General features: G+C 39.4%; 1 protein-coding gene across 2 annotated transcripts in view; it reads right to left on the bottom strand.

Moving 5' to 3' along the window:
• The window catches only part of vas (ATP-dependent RNA helicase vasa), a 120,591-nt gene extending 107,973 nt beyond the window's left edge, over window positions 1-12,618 (bottom strand). Inside the window, exon 1 of one of the 2 annotated variants that reach the window (XM_067145137.2) lies at window positions 12,525-12,618. The gene's annotated coding sequence lies outside the window, so the exon portion shown is untranslated. The other variant, XM_067145138.2, reaches the window with a different exon arrangement.
• Between the last annotated feature and the right edge of the window lie 1,668 nt (window positions 12,619-14,286).

Here is a 14,286-nt window from a genome sequence, read left to right as displayed (position 1 = left end):
GCTCCTGGGTAGACCAGTAATCCAGAGTGTCTCTCTGACAGTCACCCATCTGTACAATTATGGCCAAGAAACAGTACAGTTCATGCATCTGAATTTCCAGCTGTTTATAATCTGCACCTAAAGTCTGAAATGCCTAACGCTTTGTTTCTCCAAGAAGTATTCTGAAAAGTTCATTAGTAAATATCAATTTAAAATTTTCTAGTGGAGGCGAGTCTGAATTTAAATGTTCATTCCCTAAGCGAGATAATCCAGAGGAAGGGCTGGAAAACACGTGCATATTTGCTTTGTCTCCAGGCAGTCTGTCTCTCCATTCTGAATCACCCACGTCACTTTCACTCTCGCTTCACGCACAACACTGTTCCCTTCGTGAGGAGACCCAGGTTCTTCCAATTCTTCCAACTCATCGGAATCTCAATCCATCAAAATTTCCCGCACGTCTAGCCATGTTCACTGCTTATAAGGAACTAACTGCTTTATTTGTAGCAGGAAGGGCAGCCACCAAATTCTTATGCGAATTATTGTGCACATTGTAGTGACTCATTAGTAATGAATCTAGTAGATCATTTTCATAAGCCAGAATTCACAGCAAAATGCGAGGAAAATTACGTGGTTGGTGTATCAACCGCTCGTCCTTTCGGGGGAGTTTGCGTGTTGTTGAAATTTCAACCGGTCTTCCTTTTCGAGGTGTAATTTTCTGGTTGATATTTTGACCGCTCGTCCGATAAAGTTTAATACCGTTTCTCCTAAAGAATTCTGATGATTTCAATTGTTGCGCTATTTTGCAATCTTCCTGCATAAATCCAGGCTTTAGCTTCTGCTGCTTTCAATTCCCAATTTGCTTTTTGTCTTTTACCTGTTATTGTCTATTTTTTTGTCTACGTTATTGTGTATACCATACCCCTGGATCTATGGCACTACCTCCTCTTTTTTTATAAATCATCGTGATGAGTTATTGTATTGCAAGATTCTGTTTCTTTTCTTCTTTCAACAATTAGATTTGGAGGCTGAGGATGTTCCCGTGGATTTCTTTGGGACTGATCTCGAATGACTGTCAGGCTTGGAGGTATGCCTTTCAAGTTTAATGTTCAATACAGTTTCTACCTTGTTTAACTACAATTCCTGGAATTCCTCAAGCTGATTCTTGATTTGCATCTTTAGATTCCTCCATCTCTCTTCTAACTGCTGACATTTCATCCACCTTTTGTTTTATAGTCTGAATCTTGCACCTGCAGAGAGTGCATAACATAAAATTGTATGTGCTTCGTTTTAAGACGTCAAATTACCCATTGTGGTAATGCCAGCACATTCTTTATGGAACCAATTTTGGCATTCTCCTTCACAGCCTACAGCATCTTCAGCAGTTATTGGATTCGTGCATTTGCCAAAGTTTATTTGCGCACTGGTCTCTGTAGAATTAAGATGATGCTGGCACGGTGAGATATCCACTTTCATTCATTCTTTAGCTGACGTTAACTGCCCTCGTTTTGTAGGGCGAAAAATTCGTAGTTAGATACCATATCTTATGGTCTTAGTGGCCGTGAATTTCTATTGACTCTCAATACGAATGTGTGAGTTAAGTAAAATAACGGTATGTGAAATTCTACGTAAAAAAAATAATGATAAAATCTCAATTTATCCACCGCAGGGCATTGACAATGTTATAAGGCAGGTAAACATTAACTGCAAAATTGAAATCTTAATGTTATTACCATGAACAAGACATAAGAGTATTTTGAACTAATGTTCTACTCTACTGCTTGTTCGTAATCATGTAACTCCTGGGCTTACCACTCGGTTGCTGTGGAGTGCCGTACGTGTTTGTGACGTTATGCGGAGTGGAGTGATCGCATGCAATTCCATGCTAATTCATACACTGCTCGAGCACCACACTACGCGAGTCAAGCCAAAAGTTTAAACTCCCATGTAATTGATGCAATTTTGCAGACAATAACGAAGTTTATTAAAAAACAGTTTTAACTGTTTTACAGTCCTTCATTTTTAATTTGGAGTGCCCAAGGACTCAAATATGTATTAATATGTAACTAGCATCTGTCTAGATTGTTAGCCGCGACTGCTTATCTGTGTAATGTGAGGAACTTTCTTCCAAACAGACTTCAGTTTTCCTGATAACCGAGACCCCTACATTAACGTATGCATCAGAGACTCTGACAGCAAGAAATTAGTAAAATGCAGGCCAGGGAGATGAAGTTCGTAAGGAGTATGGTAGGGAAGACAAGGAGAGAAAGAATAAGAAATATTGAGGTCAGAAAAGAGACAGGGGCAGAAAAACTGAGTGACAGGATGGAAAAGAATAAATTGAGATGGTTTAGACATGTTATGAGGATGGAAGGTGGAAGCATACCAAAACAAGTGTTGGAGGCTAGATAGACAAAAAGAGGGCAAGAGGGAGGCCCAGAGCAAGATGGACTCTCAAGAACAGTGTAAGGAAAGACTGGACTGGAATACAATTACTGAAGAGAAGTAGGGGAAGGAGAGGCAACAGTTGAGAAGTGCCATCAACACACCAACCTGGCAGGAGCTCGACAAGAGGAAATGAAAATGAACATTATGATGAAATATTACTGTTTACAAAGTAGTCATAAATGGTCATAAATTGAGAATTAGTATACACTTTTTATAGTTGCTGTTAAGTGACCATTGGCAAGGTGTAAGAACAAAAATCAATATCAATGATTTGATTTAAATCAGATTTTCTGCAATTTTACATTTTTACTAAAGCAGTCACCACCAGGTAAGGCCCTAGGCCATGCAGAGAGGGGAGACTGCAATGTTGCCGACCATCCATCCCTCGTCTCATGATGACTGGAGGTGCGTTTATAATTGTATCAGGTATTCTTTCCCAACCTACTTCAGGCAAATGCAGAATTGGTGTCTCGTTAAGCCTATCTTATATAATAATTTTAGCATGGTAAGCATCTGCAATAAGCAATATTAAGTAATTAGCATCTTCCTCCTCGCAGGGACATTCTCTATCCAATAAATATTTTTTTTGCTAGTGGCTTTACGATGCACCGACACACATAAGGTCTTATGGCGACGATGGGATAGGAAAGGCCTAGGAGTTGGAAGATCCCGTGGCCTTAATTAAGGTAAAGCCCAGCATTCGCCTGGTGTGAAAATGGGAAACCACGGAAAACCATCTTCAGGGCTGCCGACAGTGGGATTTGAACCCACTATCTCCGGGATGCGAGCTCACAGCCGCCAACCTCTAACCGCAAGGCCGACTCGCCTGATGGATAAATAAATAAATGATACAAGTAATAACAGACTAATGACAATATTAGATGCGGGTTGCAAATTTGGGAAAACATTTGGAGACAAAGGGGAGAGACAAAACAGCAAGAGAGATTTTCTCAGTAGTCTTGAGTTACAGACACATCCTTTCCTTACCCACTGATGTGTACCTATGAGAACGTAGGTCAAGCTTTACAGGTTCAAATACAGAGCACGGACTAACTTGCGAAAAAAAAAGTTTTGTGTTAGTTCTTTTCCAGACTGTTGATAAATCAAAATGGAAAGGGAAAACAAACAGGGAATTCAAGAACAATTACTAGGCAAATAAGCCCTTAAAATAAGAAAAGTTAACCCTAAAGCTCTAGGTTAAAAAGTAATAATGCCATTGGACAGAGTCAGGGTCGAACCCACCAAGTTGGGGTCAGAAGGCCGGCGCCTCAACCATCTGAGCCACTCAGCCCGGCAGGTTAAAAAGCAATATATGCCAATCTTGATGCTTCATTTTATACATCAAGATTTTATTTTAATTAACAAGTCGACAATCCTCTTGACAGTTCTCAGCCCTACTTCACAAGCATGTGCTACACACTACTGAACTTTGGCAACATCATCCACCGGCCCGCCTGTTTCCTTCACAAGCAGGAAGTGTTCTCCCTACGACGTTTTTAACATTTTAGCGTCGACGTGTACATTTGCTTTTTTCGTGGTAAACTGCTGAAATTAATGGTTATGAATTTCATGTTTTTGGTCCGTACTGAACTGAGAATAATATATAAGTAATAATAATAACAACGTAAACGTTTCCACCTTTTCAATACTAAAATATATTCACAAAATTATAAATTACACGGTACTAGTTTCGACCCATCTAGGGGTCATCATCAGCCGTATTGGAGCAAAGATCACTTTTGGCGAAATCCTAAGAAAATGTTATTTTAAAGAATAACAAGTGAAATGAGATGTTATTATGGTAATAGTTAATAATACAAGGAATATACATACTAAGAGGTTTTTAACAAAGAATAAAGTATAAATGGGGTGTTGTAAAAATTATAATCATGGAAATCAGTAAGTTCTTGTATTGAAATGAAATATGGCTTAGGAAGAGGGCTTAAGGTGGGGCTGAAGGGTGCGGGAGAAAGTGTAATTTTCTTGGAAAAGTACCTTTGATTAAATTTAGGATTGAGTTTAGGTTGGCTGCATTATTGTTTCTGAGGAAAGTGATAAATAGATCGAAGAGTATGTTGGGTTTCTCTGAGATTTCATTGAGATTGTGACTGGCATTAAAGTATTGGTCTAGGTGTATGTAGTAATTTTCCATTATGTTGAGTAAAGGGCCCTTGTTTGCTAATACGAGGATGTCCATGTCTTGTTCAATATTGGTGAAATTATGGTTCTAATCTTGCATGTGTTGGCCGATGGCTGAAAAACCTGTTGTATTTTATTGCGTTAGTGTGTTCGTGGTATCTGATAATGAAGTTTCTCCCGGTTTGCCCGATGTAGGTTTTTTTACAGGTGGTACATTTGATTCTATAAACTCCTGATTTTAAAAAACTGCTGGTCTTGTTGGTGTGTGAAGTATTGTATAAAACGTTCATGTTCTTATTGTTGGTTTTGAAGGCTATTTTAACGCCTTGTTTCTTAAAGATGTTGGTTAACTTGTAGATATTGTTGACCAATACTTTAATGCCAGTCACAATCTCAATGAAATCTCAGAGAAACCCAACATACTCTTCGATCTATTTATCACTTTCCTCAGAAACAATAATGCAGCCAACCTAAACTCAATCCTAAATTTAATCAAAGGTACTTTTCCAAGACAATTACACTTTCTCCCGCACCCTTCAGCCCCACCTTAAGCCCTCTTCCTAAGCCATATTTCATTTCAATACAAGAACTTACTGATTTCCATGATTATAATTTTTACAACACCCCATTTATACTTTATTCTTTGTTAAAAACCTCTTAGTATGTATATTCCTTGTATTATTAACTATTATCATAATAACATCTCATTTCACTTGTTATTCTTTAAAATAACATTTTCTTAGGATTTCGCCAAAAGTGATCTTTGCTCCAATACGGCTGATGATGACCCCTAGATGGGTCGAAACTAGTACCGTGTAATTTATAATTTTGTGAATATATTTTAGTATTGAAAAGGTGGAAACGTTTATTATTATTACTTATATAAACTGCTGAAATGCAATATACATTTTTCAGGTTGTTGTGGGCTGCAGATGTTCGTAATTTCATTCGTAGATGATAATCAAAAACATAATTTATGTTCAAAGTTACTATTTTTGTGTCCCCCCATTGGGGTGACATATGGTTATTAGGTTGACTATGCAACAGAGAAAGCCTTTTTACCTTTGTTGTGGAACACTGTGCTCCGTTTTGTGACAAGAATTTAATTCATGTTATGTGTTTCTGTGTTGAGTAAGCCATGATTACCGATAGAGAGATAGGCATTAGTACAGCCCGTAGACCGGCGTAATTTGTAATGTTACAAGTGAGTGGAATTAGTGAAATCTTACTTGGGGAGCGTCTTGGAGGAGAGATGTGTTCTTTGCGATGTCCAGGAACCCACCATCCTGCCCCAAAAAGTACATTTACTTTTATAACCTAATAAAGATTATTACACGCCATGTTCATTTCTGAAGTAGGTACTTGTATTCTTATTGGCCAATGTAAAGTGACACGTGATCACCTTCCCGTCAAGTATGTTGATGATAATCTGTTACCAACCGCAGCACAATAAAAGTGCAAGTCGTACACGAAACTAGGGGCCTAACGCCGCTTCTAACCGTCCAGACCAATGGTCTTGTCCACGGCAAGAATCCTAACCGTCCAGACCAATGGTCTTGCCTAGATCCTATCCTAATCGTGTATGAAACTAGGGGCCTAACGCCGCTTCTAACCGCCCAGACCAATGGTTTTGTTCACGGCAAGAATCCTAACCGTCCAGACCAATGGTTTTGTCCACGGCAAGAATCCTAACCGTCCAGGCCAATGGTCTTGTCCACAGCAAGAATCCTAACCGTCCAGATCAATGGTCTTGCCTAGATCCGTATATGAAACTAGGGGCCTAAGTCCGCTTCGCGAATGGCAAGAACGGGGATCAATTCGAAGCATAGTTCCGAAGTACAGAGGTTGGCAGCACTGAGCACTGCTCCAGAACATCCTTTCCAAGAAGGCCGCGAGCGAGAAAACAAACGACAGTCGTTACGCGCCTGTGCGAATAGCGGTCCACGGGCTGGACTAATGATTGTATTTTAAAACCAGTTTTTCTGTCTCATAACTTGTATAAAAACACAAACTAGAAATTTTGTTTACACCAAACCTGTTTCTGAACTAGTTAATTTTCAGTCACATGTATAGCTTCCTTATTTAAGTGCAGTGTTCTCCCCAGAAAGTCTTGCCAGCCAGGTAACAGGAATGAGTAGCAGGGTGGGGAAAATGTGAAAAAAAATGAAGGTATTTATCTCGGTAGTAAGGAATTATTAGTAAGTAAATAGTCCTCTGCTCAAGGTTTGACATCTGCGGAGGATGTCTCACATTGATCGGCAGCATATTCACTGTTAAAATTGTGGGGGTAGGAGAGGGTGCACGAAGAGAGGAGGGGTGGACAAAGCTGAGAGGAGCACGACCATATGAACGTCAGAACGCGGTGCTCTGTGCAGTCTGTATTTTGAGTCAAGTAACTACTGGTCTGCTACATTGGCACTATGCCTTTGCTGGCAGGACCTAGTGTTTACAGTGCACTATGTCTTCTGGTATGGGCTAGAGCAATTTTGTTACTTTCATTGATCTGTCTCTGACTTATCCTTGGCTTTGACAATATGAAAGTGACAGGTATGAGCTATGCTGGTAATGCCATTCCTTGTGCAGCCAGTCCCTGCTATGAATGGTGTGAAAACGTTATTCATAGGGTCGGTTGGTGCATGCATTTCAGTGGGCTTGGCGGACTGATATGTAATAGCCAACTTCTGGCTTGGTGAGGAAAGCAACGGGAAACTACCTCACTCCTCATTTCCCTAGTACGCCTCTTCAGTGATGCCTAGGCCATCTATGACAGCTGACAGCAGAGCTGTTGAGGATCCAACCAGCCTTAGGGCTGAAGACTGAACATACATACACTGGCACTGAAACTGGTTTCATCTCTACCACATTAGCCCTTTGAACCAGTTCTTTACATTAGACAATGCTTTCAGAAAGATCTCCCTGTCTCACAGTGTGTGTTCAATGCAACAGCAATCATAATTCAAACGTTATCACCTGGAAAAATACCACATACCATTAACAAGGAAGAAATGGTCTTGTTTTTAAGGGTGGAGATATAGTCGACAAGAAAAACTAGACAGTCTCTGGCAATGGATGTCACTGTCATTTACCGGAAGCAATGACAACTAAATTAAATTTAAATGGCCACCCATGCACACCTAATTAGTCTGTAATGCCTAACATCTTTCACTGAATATTACAAACTCTACCAATAGCAGGATACTACCTTGACATTCAAAATAAATTGATCTTCCTTAATTTCATACGAATTAAACAGCTTTGACTACAACGATGTTCTGTGCTGGTGGTTTAACATCGCACTAACCCACTGACGGTTTGTTTGCGGCGCAAGGACAGGTAAGTGATAGGATTGGGTGATTACATTAATGAATCCTATCCACGAAATTTCACTGTAATTTTTTGTGAAAAACTGAAGACAGTTGCTTTTACTCAAAGTGTAATATCTGGGGAAAATTAAGAAATACCGTTGTTACTAAAGAAATATCTATACCTACAAACAGGCTGTAGACAGGACTCCCGTATGTTGCATTCCACTGCTCGTGCCGTCTTTTGTTTCTTTCTGTAAGTCCAGGACTACCACTGACGAATGGGAGTGCTATATCTGTGAATTCTCATTATCTATGTCCACATGACTAGCGCGGGCAGTTCAAACAGCAAAATAGCATGATCCCTGGACCAATACATACATTACTTTTTTGTTGAAAGGAAAATAGCATGATCCCTGGACCAATATATATATAGTTAGGGCACAAAACAAATGAGCAACATGAAAACGACACGTCATTAATTCAAACTACTTCAGTGAGCAAAGACATCACACACAAAAGTGTTAAGAGCTGAGACTATTTACAATCGCAAGAGAGAAGCAAGTATGAAGAGTAGAAAGGATCCCAGACAAACAAAACGCATACAGAAGCACTGCGACATAGCAGAAAAAATAGTTGTAAGGTAGTAAAGTATGGATCTTTAATATTCTCTACAAGTAAAGTATTTCGTACTATTTCTTAATTTACCACAGATTTTACACTTTATTTGAGTAAAAGCAATTATCTTCCGTTTGGCACAAAAATTACAGTGAAATTTCATGGATACGATTCGTTCGCGTAACCGGATTGAATTGGTAGTGTCCGTGGCCATAATTAAGATACAACCTAAGCATTTGCCTGGTATGAAAATGGGCTGCTCCTACTGGGATTCAAACCAACCCTGTCCCAATTGCAAGCTCACTGCTACGCGACCCAAACTGCACGGCCAAATCCCTCTCAGACACTCACCATCCTACAGTTCTGTCTATAGAACCTACCACAATACACAAAGTGATGAACACAGTAATAAAGAACCCTCAAACATTGTCGTCTTGAATAAATGGTCTTCAAATCCCTTCAGTAAGGATTTAAGTCATTTTCAGGGACACTTCAAAAACTGCACGACATGAAGTACCTAATATTTCCAGTCAGGACGATCTCCACTACCCAATATGAGAAACAAACTTTGAACTAACTGTTCAAACATTATTTATAGTGCATTTACTCAAATGAAAAATGGAAGTAGGCCTACCTGAACATATTACATGCTCTTAAATAACTACTCACTCTGCACTCTGTTTCTGCAGGGCCGGATGGAATTTTCAATGAACACCTGAAAGCCTCAGCACCATACCTATTGCTAGTATGGACAGAGCTGCTGAACAAATGTCTAGAGATAGGGAAGATTCCATCATCTTGGAGGGAGTCAACCATAAAGATGCTCTATAAAGGAAAAGGAGAGGTGAATAGACCTGAGTCCTACAGAGGAATTGCACTGGAACAAGTAGGTTTTGACCTGCTTACGAGATTGCTGACCCAACGCATAGGTACAACAGTAGATCCGCTTTTGCCGGAAGAACAGTATGGCTTTAGATCAGGCAGATCAATTTTGATGGCAGCTGGAAATCTACTTCAAGACATCCACCGAGCAATTGCCGAACATCGAGGGAAGATGTATGTAGTTTTCATTGACTATACCAAGGCCTTTGACTGAGTAAACAGGACAAAGATGCTGAAGAAGCAGGACGCTTTAATTGGAAGAACATGGCTGACAAGACTAGCAGTAAATATATTAACAGAAAATTTCGTACAAATAAATGACAACCTTTGCACATCCAAATGGATCAGCCAAACGATTGGAAGTGCTTCAGGGCGACCCACTGAGTCCATTACTATTCGATGTCCTAATGCATGATGTGACAGCCAAGATCAAGAGATGCACTAAGAGTGTAAACGCATACATATATGCTGATGACATGGCATTGGCCTCATAGAATAGAGATGAATTGCAGACGGCGATGGATCTCATCACAGAATGGGCAGATGAGAATGAAATGGCGCTAAATATAAACAAAACTGAGTTAGTAGTATTCAGAAAATGTGGTAAATTAGCAAAACAGGACTTTATACAGTACAAAGGACAGAGGCTCAGGAATAGCAATGCCTACAAATATCTCTGAATCACAATTCACGTAACTGGAACGTCTTTCTCGATACACCTGAGAGAAAGAATAGCCGCAGCAATTGGGAACATCAACGACATCAAGCAACTACCTCGCTTGTCCCTGGAGAGAGCCACGCGACTTTTCGTAATCAAGGTTATGCCTGTAGCCACATATGGTCTGGAGTTAATATGGGAGTTCCTCTCGAAGAAACAACTTCAAGAATTGGAAAGTCTGAAAGCGAGGTTCCTCAAGCGAGTTCGAAGCGTCTCGAAATACACTCCATCTCGACTAGTCTATGTGTTGGCGAGGGAAACGTTTTTAGTGGAGGATGTAAGACTTCACCTACTGCTACCATCGACAAGTTATCGGGAACTCTTACAAGAACTGAAAGAAAAAAGAGCAGATACTGGGATGGATTTCTACGGGACAGACACCATGATCAACCGTGAATGGACACGCACAGGATATGACTTACAGCATACAGTTACGAGGTTTGCCATACATGGGTTTCATCATAAAGTATGCCAGACCTTGAATTATTATGAACCAGGCCCAGATTGCGTGTGTAGACTCTGTGACCAACACTGTGAGAAGTATCATGCTTTACAGTGCAAGCGTAGGCAACAAACGATCACCCAGCTTGCTAATGAATAGTGGAAATGACAAAAGTGCAAACAAACTTGGTGACAATAAATGGAAAGGGCGAAGCTATAGAGAAGGGCACTCACGGTTTAGTAACATGAACGACCGCTAGGTGGCGCACGCCAGTTCACTGTCGCACTAGCAGCGCTGAGAGGGAGCGCCGAGAGGAACGACAATGCTGCCAACTGTTGCATTTTAGAACCTCTGAATGACTTTTTTTCTTGCCGTGCGGACAGTACGCGCCGCGGCCATAGTTAAGAGCCTCTCGAAGGGGAGTGTGGCTCCCTTCTGTTCTCATGACAGAGATTGGCCTCGAGGTGCAAAAATACCTTAAAATAATGATCTTTTCGAGGTGCAAAAATACCTTAAAGCTAATGCAATGGTTGGTAACAAATTCTCGGCCTCATCCTAGGTGTCAGTGACGTCATCCTCTTACTTACGTGAACCAATCACCGTTATAAGCAATGGAGTATGGCGTCTAAAACAGTATTTCTTATTATAAAAGTAAATATACTTCTAGGGGCGGGCGGGTTGGTCTCTGGCAAGCGTATTGAACACATCTCTCTTCCTCGATCATTATAAGGTAAAATTGGAAGCATTTCAAGTAACATTCTATGTAATAATCGTTGAGTTCCCCTCTCTGTATTTTTACCGTGGAAAGATATTTTATTTTATTTATTTCTTATATGGCCATTGGCTGCAATAAAATTCTTATTTTAAATCCAAAAATTCTTTAAAAACTGGTGCAAGACAAAATATAGAAGACCATAAGATAAAAAATCATAACACTGATAATAGTTCAGTAGCAGTTCTGAGGCAGCATCTATACAAACAATGTTATCTATTCCAGACTTTGACAGTTCTTTTAATAAACGTATTAATATACGAGGATATCTGTTTCTAGTTCGTACATCCAATTATCTTTGCCATTCTTTGTCTATGGCAAATTTAGACCTGGATCGAATCATTAATTTCTCTTTGTTCAGAAAAGTAATACATCTGGATGTGAATACGGCAAGATTTAAGTCAAAACTAAAAAATACATACCAATGAGCTCCTTACACAGTCCTTTTACTTAAATTCAGAAACCCTCCCAATCCCAGTGAAACAAAAAAAAAAAAAAAAAGAACAAGCTAAATTATTGCAACACACTCTCCCCATACAAATTTTTACACTTCACACCTCATGGGAATGACTTTGTTGCATGTATACATCGTAATTGTTTCTTCCTCCGCTCCAATCAAGGTCCGTAATTAGCAAATTAAACTGATTAGTTACAAGCAACACTATCCTACAAGGATACTGAGCAAACTACCTCAACAAGCAGAAATCACCTGCATCCAGCCGAACTCGTTTAAAATAATGCGAAATGTGAATAATGTGAAATATACAGCAGCGTTGATATCAACTGCATTAAAAAAAGAAAGGGGGCAGAAAACAATCGGTATACTAACAGATTCCAGATTACTAAATCGTATTTTAGTTACTAGGTATCACTCATTCGAGTGCTCCTTATATATAACTGGTCTGGCCAGCAAGGATCCGAAGATTTAAGACAACAATGAATTAGTAAAATATAAAACTAGCTCCGATGAAAAATTACGTGGCTATCAACAAAGTTCCAACCATATGCGATATATTATGCAACTGAATTGTCAAACAAAATTATCCATTAATCCGTCAGTAAAATCAGCGTCACTCATGACAGTCGCGTGCACACTTTTAATTCTAAAACATGGCATACTAATTCGCAATCAACCAACCAATGACACAATTTCCAAATTTTCAGGCAGAAAGGTAAAAGATACGGCTTGCTACTTCATCTCAACGCATGTGTAACATACAGTCTTACCTTTACCCACTATAAAATGTCGAACAGAAACTTCAACAGCAAGTAGAATGACAAAGACAATGGTATTATGGTGTTGCCAGGAGATTTCCCGCGTGAAACAGAACAGGGTGCGTTCAAAGAGGTTCGTCAAAAAGTATAACACATTTAAGAAAATTATTAAGTAGACAAAAAATGCAAAAATATATTGGCTCAAAATTCAAAGTGCTAAAAAGCTACGCAACTTTACTAACAAAATGCTTAAAAGTTAAAAAATAAAATACTCACAATTAGTAAAAAACAAATTTGTACCGACATCTAAAGGCAAGAAGTGTTTGTACTGACATCTTGATGTTTTAAAAGGTAAAAGGTTGGTAATGGCGAAGAGGAGAACGGAAGTGCAAGAGCAAGTGAAGCAAACACCTAGCAATTAAGGGTAATTTAAGTAGTAGTAATAGTACCAGTAGCTGATATTGTTGTTGTTTATATTTCTATAGTTTTTTTATTAATTGTGTGTGCGGAACATTCAGTACCGGTAGTTAAAAAAAAGAGTGACAAAATGACACGATGACCATGTAAAGCGAACTCAAGAGAAAGTCCGAGTCTAACATGCTTACTAAAGAAGTTACTGTGGCTGACACATTAGTAATTGATATAAAGAAAGACAATAGCAGTAAAGAAAAGAGCCAGGCCGTAAATCAACAGAACGATGAAGGTAAAATTAGAAACCACCCAGTAAAGAATAATATCAAAATTACCTATACCCTATCAGTCATACAGGTCATTTTGTAGTATCTGTTGAATCTAAGCCTGTTGTACAAGGTTACTTTCTTTTCAAATTGGAGATTTCACAAGACTTCACAACAATTTTCAAAACTTCACAAGTTTACTTTTCAGATCGCTTGCAATTCTTAAGAAATCTTAAGAAATTATGGGTGTTCTAATACCTTCATTATTGATTATGAAAACAAACTTTTACTGTTCGTTCACCAAGTATTTACAGTACGCCAAACTTTTAGTGATAATTCGACTTCCTAGTGCTGACTCGGTAGACCTCGATTATCTTCGAGATTCGTATTGGCAACCTCTGACACAAAAGTATGAAACCATTACGTATCGCCGTGAGACATCTGGCTGTATGTCCCACTCCATGGCTAAATGGTTAGCATGCTGACCTTTAGTCACAGGGGTCCCGGGTTCGATTCCTGGGAGGGTCGGGGATTTTAACCATCATTGGTTAATTTCGCTAGCAAGGGGCTGAGTTGATGTGTCGTCTTCATCATCATTTCATCATCATTACGACGCGCAGGTCGCCTACAGAAGTAATTTTTATCTGGCTGTATAATTGCAACACTTTAAATACGGTTGTTATTTACACAGCCAACTCAAAATATAGGTTAAGCTTGAACATGAGTGAGGAAAATCAAGGTACATTACAGGAACAACGTAGAACTCCTACACGGTTTAGAATATTCATATCGATCGATCATACTATCGATTCAATTAGATTTCATTTCCATCCAGTTAGCGGTATTACCGGAACCGGGGTAGCACCCGACTTGCTCCGCAATCTGTCAAACGGAGTATCACTAAATGTTTCGCGGACAATACATTTGTTTGCACACTGAACTGGCCCCTCCTCTAGCCAAGTCTCTTGAATATATTTCAACAGACGTTTTCAAAGAATCCACGTGTCAAAGCCATTTGCGCTGCGATCGTGGAAAGCGATGCTCTTGCAAACCAATGTACCTCACATCATCCTCTCCTCAGTTTGTAAGTTACTGAA

The sequence above is a fragment of the Anabrus simplex genome, chromosome 4, assembly GCF_040414725.1.
Source record: "Anabrus simplex isolate iqAnaSimp1 chromosome 4, ASM4041472v1, whole genome shotgun sequence".
Lineage (NCBI taxonomy): Eukaryota > Metazoa > Arthropoda > Insecta > Orthoptera > Tettigoniidae > Anabrus > Anabrus simplex.
Note: the sequence above shows the minus strand (reverse complement) of the source record. Positions and strands in the feature narration are given on the sequence as shown.